Raw genomic sequence first — 11,368 nt, 5'->3', positions numbered from 1 at the left:
ATGGTAAACACAGCAAATACTCAATACTTATGGGCTTCTATACAAACACTTTTCAACCAGGAATGTTTTAATAGGCAGTCTCCAAAAACTTGAACTGGAAAACCTAAAAGTAGAGTGCTCAGATTTTAGGCATCAGGTGCTATTAGCAGGATTTCTATCCCATTTAAATTCTAATTCTGAGCTCTCAACAGTCTGGACAAACTACCCTTCACTATCTCCAAAGTTTTGTTTAGTTTTTTTGTTTGTTTGTTTTGTTTTTATGATTCCAACATAGACATTTATTTATTAAGAATTATTTAGTGTTTGCATAAAAATCACCCATTGTTCCTCATTGGGTTTTTAACACACATGAATTCTTTGGGGGTCCCTCTATTCACACCAGCACTTTCAAAATACTGCTCTTGTTAGTGCCAGGAGGGACAGTTAAGGCAGCGAGGTGTTTCCTTGGGTCTCGGCATCGGGAGGGCTCATGGTCTCCCCTCTGAGAGAACACACATGATAGGTAGTTTCCTAGGCAGAGTAGGCTGCCCCTGAAGAAAATTCTTATGCAGAATAATGCAAATTCAGTCATCTGTGGTCAGTTACTCATACCTGATAGCTTTAAAATAAAGTCCCCTTGGGCAAGGTCATCAAAGGCTTGCTGGTTATTTTCAACTATAAAAAACTGTCTGGAAAAAGATAGTAGTCATGGTCCTTACATGACCTGAAACATCACTGAACCAGATCCTCATTTTTAAAATGAGGTGTATGATAGGGCTCCCCCAGGGTCACGCACCACATGGGGGGACGGGGACAGAAAACCCTAGGACTTGACTTATTAGCAACATTAACTGATTTTTATCACACTGAAATGAAGGCAGTCGGTCTGTGCTGCATGACATTAAAGGTGGTTCAGAAGCAGGGTGTTATTTATTGCTCTGTTAGGATAGGTCCCCAAAGTGACTTTTCAGAAACCAGGGCTGTCCCCTGCATCCCCAGCCAGACTCTGGGCCACTCTGGGGGACACAGGCCACAGCAGCCTGCCGGCTCACTTCACAGTGATTCTGGCTTGTCTGTTTCAGAAAGTGCTGGCCGCTGGGCATGCCTGCACCTTGTAGTGGAGCTCGGCGTTCATCGTGGTGTACATCTCGGAGATGACGTCGATGGCGGCCATGTAGTTGACGAGGAACAGGCGGACTCCTCCAGGCACTCCTCCTCCTCTGCCACGTTCTGGCCCTTGGAGAGGCTTTCAGGAAGTCGGACTTGCAGGGCGTGGCACACAGCGCTGCCCGGGAGATCTTCTGCACGATCCAGCCGGTACTTCTGGAGCGCCATCTCGTAGCCTTGGTGGCGTTGACACTGATGAGGTTGGGGTGGCTCTCGTCCTGCTCCCCATAACAGATGCTCTGCAGGAAGACCTAGGTGAAGCGGAGGCCCCTTTTCAGCCACATCAGCACCAGTGTGGCCCCCACTCTGGGCCACTCTGCTCCATACATTTCCTTCTCCACCTGCAGGATGTTCTTCAGGGTCCAGAACTTGGCCAGTCGGTGTTGTACACAGCTTTGATTTTTGTGATGTTACCACTTATGACTGCCTTGATGGGAATAAACACTGGGGACCCAAGGTAATCGAAGAATGGTGGCAGGTGGGACACTGCCTCCAGGAACGGCCCGGTCTCCATCTGCTTGTCCGTGGGCAGCGGCTTTAGCAGGTGCTCGGCCAGCAGCTCCATTTCGGGGCCGAGGCCGGCAGTGATGTCGTTTTCTAATCAGATCTTCCTCTTCCTTCCCCAGCACACTCCAAACCTACTCCGGATGGACCACCCCAACCCCGAAGACCCTTAAGACCTTCACCCTATTTCTTTAACTTACCCCATCAAACTCACACCCTATTGTGTTGCCTAGGGGCACCCCTAACCGCTCCCTGGAGGTGGGGGGGGGGGCGAGGGGCAGTGGTGGTTCTGGTCTAACTGCTGGGGCTTGAGGCGCTGACAGAAGCTGCGGGGTGCACCTGGACCTAACCACCCCGGCGTGAGCGGCCCTGAGCGGGCAGTGTGTTCCATCAGCGGCCAGCCCAGCACGTGCACGTGAAGGTGAATTTGCCGGGCCTGCAGGCCTGAGCCCCCAAGCAGCCAGGGATGAGCTGGGGATCCCAACGGCTGACAGCCAGCCCAGTCCTCCGGCCACCCACCTCAATTCCCCCATTCACCACCGCTGATCCATCAGAGCCTGTGGGCTGGGGGCAGAGACCAAGAGGTCAGCTGTTCAGCCCGCTTGCCTGTCCCCAGTCCCATATCAACCCACTAGCGGGCGGGGAATGGGGGGGTGGGGGTAAGGGGAGAGACTGAGAGGTGCTCCATGCACTTCCTGGTGTTCGGTGGAGCCTGCAGTCATTGTGGATGTGACGACCTGGCTCTTTATATATATAGATTATATATAGATGGCTGTTAGATTGTACCAAATGCTTCTGCTTCAATTGCTTTAATTATATGTTTTTTTTTTCTTATTTAGCCTGCTCATATGGTACATTACACTGATTGAGTTTTTAGTGTTATCCCAGAATTTCATACTCACAATAAATGTCATTTGGCCATAGTGTATAATTTTTAATGCATTATTGGATTCAATTTTCTTTCTTTTTTTTAAAATATATTTTATTGATATTTTACAGAGAGGAAGGGAGAGGGATAGAGAGCTAGAAACATCGATGAGAGAGAAACATCGATCAGCTGCCTCTTGCACACCTCCCACTGGGGATGTGCCCACAACTAATGTACATGCCCTTGACCGGAATCGAACCCGGGACCCTTCAGTCCGCAGGCCGACGCTCTATCCACTGAGCCAAACCGGTTTTGGCTGGATTCAATTTTCTTAGAATTTTTGCACAAATATTCATAAGTGATATTGCTCTATATTTTATTTTTTTGTAATTTCTTTGTATTATATTGATATCAAGATAAGGTGGTATCATAAAATTAATTAAGAAGTTTCCTCTTCTTTTCTTTTTCTAAAGAGATTGGGTAGAATTGGTGTTCATTGTTCTTTAAATGATCCAGTGAATTCTCCAGTGAAACTGTCTGGCCATGGGATTGTTTTTTCTTCACAAGGCTCTTAATTATGAATTCAATTTTCTTAAGTGTACAGCATTACTCAAATTACCGATTTCATTTTGGTTGATTTTTTTTGTACTTTTTGGCTTACAACAAATTACTTAATGAATTAATCTAGTTTGAATTTATGAGTGTAAGTTATTAAAGTATTCCCTTCTTATCCTTATAATGGCTATAGGAACTATCGTTTTATCCCTGATATGTGTAATTTGTGTCTTATATACTTTTGTTTTTGTCTGTCCTGCTAGAAGTTCATCAATTTTATTTTTTTTCAAAGAACTTCTTGCTCACTTATTTTCTCTATTATTTTATGATTTTCCATAGCATTGATTTCTGCTCTTTTCTTTATTATTATACTCCTTTCTTGCTTTGCACTTATTTTACTCTTAAGTTTTTACTTTCTTGAGTTTAAAATTTAGATGGATTTGTGATCTTTGCTCTTTCTTTAACATATACTTTTTGTGCTACAATTTTCCTCTCAGAACAGCTTTACCTGCATCCCACATATTTTGATATGTCGTATTTTCATTCAGGTCTATGTATTTTATTTTCTCTGAGAATTTCTCTTTGAACCATGATTAAGTAATGCATTGGTTAATTTTCAAGTGTCTGAAGATTTTCTTTTCTCTCTGTTAATAATTTTGTTTAAAATCATTATGATTTTAATTCTTTTAAAGTTGTTGAGGTTTATTGCCCAATATTTGATCTGTCTTGGATAATGTTTCATGGGTCTATGAAAATGTGTATCTAGCTGTTGTTGGGTGAAGTATTTTATAGATGTCAATAATATCATTGCGGTTGGTTGTGTTGTTCAGATCTTCTATATACCAACTGTATATTCTTACTAATTTTATGCCTATTAGGTCTATCAGTTTCTTGAACTGCCCACCTAGAATTTTAATTTGTAATTTTTTGAAGGGCATTTAAATTCTAGTTTTAATCATGTCATAATTTTCAGAACACTTAGTGGGAAAATGTGATCTTTTTTTTAAGTTGAGATATACAGTAATTGACATATAAAATGATGTAAGTTTAAAGTATAGAGCAAATTGATTTGACATGTTCACATATTATAATACAATTACCACCACAGACATAGCTAACACCTCTGTCAGGTTGCACAATTATCATTTCTTTTTGGTAGTTACCAAGATCTAGTCTCTTGGTAAATTTCAAATACATAATATAATATTTTTTATAAATCTTTATAATTGAAAATATTACCATAATATAGTATTGTTGACTATAATTACTATGCTCTGCATTAGATCTCCAGAAATATGTGATCTTGAAAGTTCTTTCACCATTGTAAATGCATGACAAAGTAACAGAAATTTGATATAATGCACATAGCTAGTGACAAAACACACAAATTTGGAGTTGAAAAAAGTAACAAATTTTGGCCAGGGGGGGAATATTTGGTGGTCTTCAAGAACCCAAGTGGATTCTGAATAATTAGTTCTTGTATAGTTATTTTGGTCCTTTATAACATGTGCATACTATGTGAAAATTGCACAGCATTATTTAATAGACAAAGTTGACTTTTTGAGCTAATATCTACACTAATAAAAGAGAAACATGCAAATTGACCATACCTCCACTACACCCACAAGCCACGCCCACCAGCCAATCAGGAGCAAGTATGCAAATGAACCCAACCAAGATGGCAGCGGCCACGGAGCTGGAGCGAACAGGAGGCTTGGGTTGACTTGGCGATGGAGGAAGCCAAGCTTCCCGCCTGCCCTGGCTGGCCCTGGCCTCTGCTCAAGGAGGGGATAGGAGCTTGGGTTGACAGGGGCAACCCAGGCTTACAGCCGGCCCTGGCCTCCACTCAAGTCTACAAAGTTTCAATTATAGAAGATAAATAAATCCCAACAAAAATGGCAGCAGCCACAGAGCTGGAGCGAGCAGGAGACTTGGGTTGCCCCCTGCGATGGAGGAAGCCAAGCTTTCCACCCGCCCTGGCTAGCCCTGGCCTCTGCTCAAGGCTACAAAGTTTCAATTATAGAAGATAAATAAATCCCAGATACTTGCTTCCAGCCAGCCCTGGCCTCCACTCAAGGAGGCACTGAAAAAAAAAAAAAAAAAGAAAAAAGAAAAAGAAAAAAAGATGCTGGGGGGTGATCAGGCCAGGATGAGATGGCAGTTGTGGGTGATCAGGCTGGTGGAGGGTGGGGCCGTTGGGGGTAAGCAGACCATCAGGGGGCCAGTTGGGGGTGAGCAGGCCATCAGTGGGGTGTCAGTTGGAGGTGATCAGGACAGTGGGGAAGGGCAGTTTGGAGTGAGCAGGCCAGTATGGGGGCAGTTGGGGTCGAGCAGGCCAGTGGGGAGGGAAAGTGGGGACAAGCAGGCCAGCAGGGCAGGCAGTTGGAGGTGATCAGGCTGGCGGGGGGGCTTTGGAGGTGAGCAGGCTGGCAGCGGGGGGCAGTTGGGGGCAAGCAGGCCGGCAGGCAGAGTGGTTAGGGGCAATCAGGCAGGCAGGCAGGCAGGTGAGCGGCTGGAACCAGCAGTCCTAGATTGTGAGAGGGATGTCCGACTGCCAGTTTAGGCCCGATCCCTGTACACCGGCAGTAGGACAACTTTTGAGGGGTCCCAGATTGGAGAGGGTGCAGGCCGGGCTGGGAAACACCACCCCCCCTTGTGCACAAATTTCATGCACCGGGCCACTAGTTAAGTAATAATAGTCATACTAGGGCAGTGGTTGGCAAACTCATTAGTCAACAGAGTGGCAAACTGCGGCTCACAAGCCGCATGTGGATCACGAGCCACAGTTTGCCGACCACTGTACTAGGGTATATAGTGAAGCAATCTAACTTTTACATTCTGTTGAATAGACTCACTGGATATATATTCCAAATTTTATATATATATATATATATATATATATATATATATATATATATATATATATATATCCCTTTACCAGTTCATCACAGAGACTTCTATGAAATTTAAAATAAGAAGGCTCTTTTTTTAGTTTGGGCCTTTGTGCTTCCAAACCACCAAAGATCTATAAGGGAGAACTTAGACACATTCTTCTTGGTAGTGTTATTATCTAATGAATCACAACTGATTTTGTTGACTAAAGAGTTCCAGAAAAAAGATTTATAACATGTCCAGGGTTCAATAATTGCTGAATCAGTACATCTTTATATAACAGGAAAATAAGAAAAACTCTGCAATAAGCATGTTGAACAAGGTTTTAATTAAAAACAGCTCTTCAGCTGGCAGGAGACTCTGTCCCAACTGTATTTTTACAAAATTCTCCAGAATGTTTTAAAGTAATCTCTACTTTTAGTTATTAAAAAGGCAGTTATATTCTCCTGACATACGAATAAGAATCATTTTTAGCTAACGTAATTAATTGAATAACAAACTTATTTACATGTTATAGCCAGCCAGCAATGGGTGTGTATGGAATAAGAAGTCCACCCCTATATCCCTAGTGTATGACCTCAACTTTGGAGAAGATAATAGAATTGGCTTATATAAGAGATTAGTTCCTGATGTTTATGGACTTAAAATCCATGGAATGTGCTGTTTGCTCAAAAAACAGAAATGGGGACTTGTTCTTGTAGTTAATTCCTTATTTACGTCTACATGTGACATGTTTTTAAATATGTCCTCAAGTATAACTCTATTAGTAGTTAGTTTATAACTTCCATCTCACTGTTGTCTTATGACATTTTTTCTCATCCTCGCTTATTCCAATTTATGGCAATCTGACATTATAAAAAAAGGGCTAATCAAAAAAGCCTACCCCCTTTTCAATTTTCAAAAAGAGAGCCTTACACGTGAGGTTTTACATATAAGCCATGTTAAATGTCTTCAGTTCTTCAGTGACTTTGATAAATTGCTTTAAAGGAGTTTTGTTATAAAGAAACAAACCCCCAGGGTATATAGTTCTCATTGCCTCATCTTATTTTTCACATGATGGCCCTGGGACTCGGAGAACATCTGGGAGAGCTCTGGTTACAAACCCTGAACTGTTTTGAGCACAGAGCAGTTTGTAATTCTGATTTTCTTTCATGCTAAATCTTGTTGTGCTCTCATTTCTTCTTCAGATCTTTTCAGATAGATGACATGTTTCAAGGCCTCTTTTAAATGGGTTAAGTAAACTTGAGTTCCATGCAGTTAGGTTTTCTAATTACTTAAGGGAAATCTGTTATAACAGTTTTCACTGCATCTCAATTGATATCGTATAGGGTGAGTCATTTTAACATAAAGATAGACATGGTTATACTATAGGGATCTTGGGGTGGGGAGCGGCGGTTTACCAAGGCAATTTCTTCATTTCTGTATTGTAGTTCCTATAGGAATTGGTTCATACACATTTTAGGACCTTTTACTCAAAATGTCAACTTGGAATTTATTGAAGTTAGAGACTGGAATATGCATTTTTCCTGTGTGGACCCCCCAGTGTCTAACATAAACTGGCACACAGTGTTCAATAACTGTTTCTTGAATTGAATTTATACACAATTAGGTAGACAGATTAATTGGTGTATATGTATTTGTATTTTTATATTATGGGTCCTACTCCAATTTTTCAGATATTTAATAAAATTTAGAGCAACAAAAGTTAAGACAGGCATAATTTTTGCGAATCTGTTTTTGTCTGTTATATGTATGTGATACTAAGGTAAAATTGCCATTATCAACTTGATACATTGTAGCTCTGTACTGAATGGTATTACAATCATAGATATCACTTATTTAGCTTTGTTGTATGAGCCTAGGATTTTACAACCATTATTTAATAACCTCAAAACAAGCTATGAGTTGAGGTATTATTATTCTATCATATAAAAAAGCAATTGAAAAAAACAGAATTTAAATAAATCTCCCAAAACTCCATGGCTGAGATTTGAATTCAAATATACTTGATCCAAAACCTGGATTCATAACCATTACTGAGGGAACTAGCACTCAACTGAGAACAAGATCAGATATTATACTAAGCTCTGCATTACCTTGGGCAAGTGATTTAAAATCTTTGACATTTTCCTCATTTTAAAAATAAAAGTAAAACTAATTAATATATAAGTATTTTGCAGTTTTGAATATAATGATTCAATAATCATAGATAGATGTTAATGTTGGTAATTGTTATTTATTTTCTACCAATGGCAGTATAGTCATGACCAGGGCAATGAGGCAGCAGCCATCCCTGAGCACTCTCACTTGTGAATGCACAAGAAATGAGTGACTTCTGAGTTAAGTCACTTTTGACTATTCAGGGAATACAAGAATATAAAATAGAGGGGACCCAAGAATGCATCCAATTAAAAGTTCTGATTTTACAAATAAGAAAAATTTGGCCTAAAGTATTTATGTCTTGCCTCAGTTACATAGTTATTATATTACTAGAGGCCTGGTGCATGAATTCATGTATGGGTGGGGTCTCTCAGCCTGGCCGGTCATGGGGCCAATCAAGGCTGTCTTGTCCAGTTCTGAGTGGGGCCCTCTCCCACAGTCCCACTCGGCCAGACCCTAGCAATAAGCTAACCTACAGTTGGAGCATCTGCCCCCTGACGGTCAGTGTGCATCATAGCGACTGGTCAAGAGATCAACTGAACTTAGCATATTACACTTTTATTATATAGGATTCTTTCTACTGTAATGTGATATTTACTGAAGATCTTCATAAAGATCTTAACATTCAGATGAGAGAATATAAGCATGAATGGTGCTACATAAAATCATTAAAAATACTGAGAAATCTGCATCCCAAACAAATCGGTGTATCTATGCATTCAGTCAAAAAAAACCACATCCCACATTCCTTGACAAGTTCTATCTCAAGACTGCTTACAAAAGGCAGGATGCCTGATAACAAAGAGCTTCCTGGTTACTGAAGGAAGCAGATAAGTAAATAGACTGTTACCAAAAAATCATAGTAAATCCTGTGATAGAAGGAAGTACAAGTTACTTCAAGAAGACACATGTTATCCAGATTGGGTGGGTTAAATCCCAGATCTCTATTTTTTTTCCACTTAACCTCTAAAATGACTTTTTAAATCATATACTCATTCTCCTGCCTATTTTAAGTTGATATCTAAAATTTTTCATCAGTAATGTATATAGTCCCAAAGGTTTCATTTCTAGCTCATTATAAATATTAAAAATAAAAATCTCTCTTTTAAATATATCCAATAAAATTTAAATTGAAAGCATAAATTATAGATGAACAAGCTCTTTGGCAATTAAATTCTTCATCATTCCTTTTAATCCTTTAACTCATACTTACATTTCAAATGCAATAGATGCTAACAATTAAAAATATTTTCTTAATTGTCCTAATGTCATTTCTCCAACAAAAGTATTTACATAAATTATATATATATAATATATAATTTTAACATATACTAATTTAATACAATTATATACTTTTATATGTATACTAGGTAATATAATTAAATTTAATTATGTAAAACTAGAGGCCCAGTGCATGAATTAGTGCATGGGTGGGGTCTGGCCCACCTGGCCTCAATCAGGGCAGATCGGGGGCCAGGCCTGTCGGGAGGTGGAGACGGTGGGAGGTTGGCCAGCGGCCAACCAGCCCTGATCTGGGCCTTATCAGGGCCAGGCCAGCTGTGGGGAGGGGCCACGGGTGATTGGCCACTGGGACCCGCCCACAATTGGGGTGGAGGGGCTGATTTGGGGAGGGGCCAGCCATGGGGAGGGCCTGTGGGTGGTGGGCCAGCTGGCCATGCCCCCAAATGGGGTGGGGGGTGCCAATTGGGAGTCAGCAGCCAGGGGAGGGGCCGTGGGAGGTTGGCCAGCCAGCCCCACCCCCGATTGGTGTGTGGGGGGGTTAATTGGGGGCAGAGCTGGCTAGGGGAAGGGGCCACAGGGCGATTGGGGTGGTGGGGGCAATTGGGGTTGGGGCCAGCTGTGGGGAGGGGCTGCAGGAGGTTGGCCAGCCAACCCCGCCCCCTATTGGGGGAGGAAGGATGGGGGAGGGCGGGGCCATATGGGGGAGGGGCTGTGGGCCAATTGGGGTGGTGTGGATATCAGGGGCAGGGCTGGCAAGCAGGAAGGGCCACAGGAGGGTTGGCAACCAGGCTGGCAGGGGAGGGCAGTTATGGGTGACCAGGCCAGCAGGGGACGTCAGTGGGAGCGATCAGGACAGCAGGGGAGCAATTAGGTGTCGATCAGGCTGGCAGGGGAGTGGTTAGGGGGTGATCAGGCTGGCAGGCAGAAACAGTTAGGGGCAATCAGGCAGGCAGGCAGGTGAGTGGTTGGGAGCCAGCAGTCCTGGATTGTGAGAGGGATGTCTGACTGCCCGATGCCGGTGGGATTGGGCCTAAATGGGCAGTCGGACCCTTGAGGGGTCCCAGAATGGACAGCGTGCAGGCTGGGCTGAGGGACACATTCTCTGCCCCCCCCGTGCATGAATTTGGTGCACCAGGCCTCTAGTTACATAATAATCTGCCATCAAATATTTTTAATGATTTTTATTTTGTTGAAAGCAAAGAATTAAGCACTATCTTATGTTATATAGATTTGTTGTCCAGACTTACTCACGCCCTGGCCAGTGTGGCTTGGTTGGCTGGATATCCCATGCACCAAAAGGTTGTTGGTTCAATCCCCAATAGGGCACATGCGTGGGTTGTGGGCTTGCGCCAGCTGGTTGGTTGATGTTTCACTTTCACATAGATGTTTCTCTCTCTTTCCCTCTTCCTTCTTCTATCTCTAAAAATCAATAAAAATATGTTTTATAAAAAGAATCACTCACCTTAATTTCTGGAAGGTATACCCACAACTCTTAATCAAATCTGATAAAATTATTTTTAATTTTGGTTGTTATCCCTTCATTGAGAGGCACATTTTGAAGCCAAAATTAGGCAAAAATTAGAGATTAAAAAAATATAACATTTGAAATTACATTTTATTATTTTATTTTTCTTTTCTATTATTTCATTGTTGCTGGTTAGGTCAAAATGCCTTAAAAAGGCATGGCAGCCCTGTCTGGTGTGGCTCAGTTGGTTGGAGTGTCACCACATATATCAAAAGGTTGTGGGTTCAATTCCTGATCAGGACACATACCTAGGTTGCAGTTCAATCCCAGGTCAGGACACCTATGGAAGACAACCGATTGATGTTCTCCCTCACATTGATGTTGCTTTCTCTCTCTCCTTTCCCCTCTAAAATCAATAAGCATATACTCAGGTGAGGATTTTTAAAAAAGGAGAAATTGTCAGGGAAACAGACAGTTGATAATTATATTAGGCATTTCTCTTCATAGTTGACACTAATCAAGTTCATAATTATGCC

The 11,368-nt window shown here is 41.9% G+C and overlaps 1 pseudogene across 1 annotated transcript; it reads right to left on the bottom strand.

Annotated features, from left to right (window-relative positions):
- Positions 1-1,057: 1,057 nt before the first annotated feature.
- On the bottom strand, positions 1,058-1,711 carry LOC308244187 (glycolipid transfer protein-like; annotated as a pseudogene). Its single transcript has one exon. The product of its transcript is annotated as a glycolipid transfer protein-like (transcript).
- Between the last annotated feature and the right edge of the window lie 9,657 nt (positions 1,712-11,368).

Source organism: Plecotus auritus (assembly GCF_963455305.1).
Source record: "Plecotus auritus genome assembly, chromosome: 3".
NCBI lineage: Eukaryota > Metazoa > Chordata > Mammalia > Chiroptera > Vespertilionidae > Plecotus > Plecotus auritus.
This window is presented reverse-complemented; position numbering and strand designations above follow the sequence as displayed.